Genomic DNA, 232 nt, shown 5'->3' on the forward strand with positions numbered 1-232 from the left:
AGGGGTGGTATCTGGAGCATTCGACCAATCACAAACATGGAGAAGCGTACTGACAGCGCAGCATCACACTTCCTGAATGAAAAGTCAACTATAAAATTAGACAAATATGAAGAAGTTAAACTTTAAACATCCATGATTAAGTTGCTAAAATATGTTTAGTTCATATGCCCGTCCACTGAATTGCTTTGCTTCAGTGCCTCAGCTCCCTCCGTCTCTCCAAACTGAGATGTGC

General features: G+C 41.4%; 1 protein-coding gene across 1 annotated transcript in view; it reads right to left on the reverse strand.

Moving 5' to 3' along the window:
* Positions 1 to 232, reverse strand: part of LOC104952140 (spectrin beta chain, non-erythrocytic 1-like) — a 25,679-nt gene that overhangs the window by 10,412 nt on the left and 15,035 nt on the right.

This window comes from Notothenia coriiceps, unplaced genomic scaffold, assembly GCF_000735185.1.
Source record: "Notothenia coriiceps isolate Sejong01 unplaced genomic scaffold, NC01 NC01_scaffold00000339, whole genome shotgun sequence".
Lineage (NCBI taxonomy): Eukaryota > Metazoa > Chordata > Actinopteri > Perciformes > Nototheniidae > Notothenia > Notothenia coriiceps.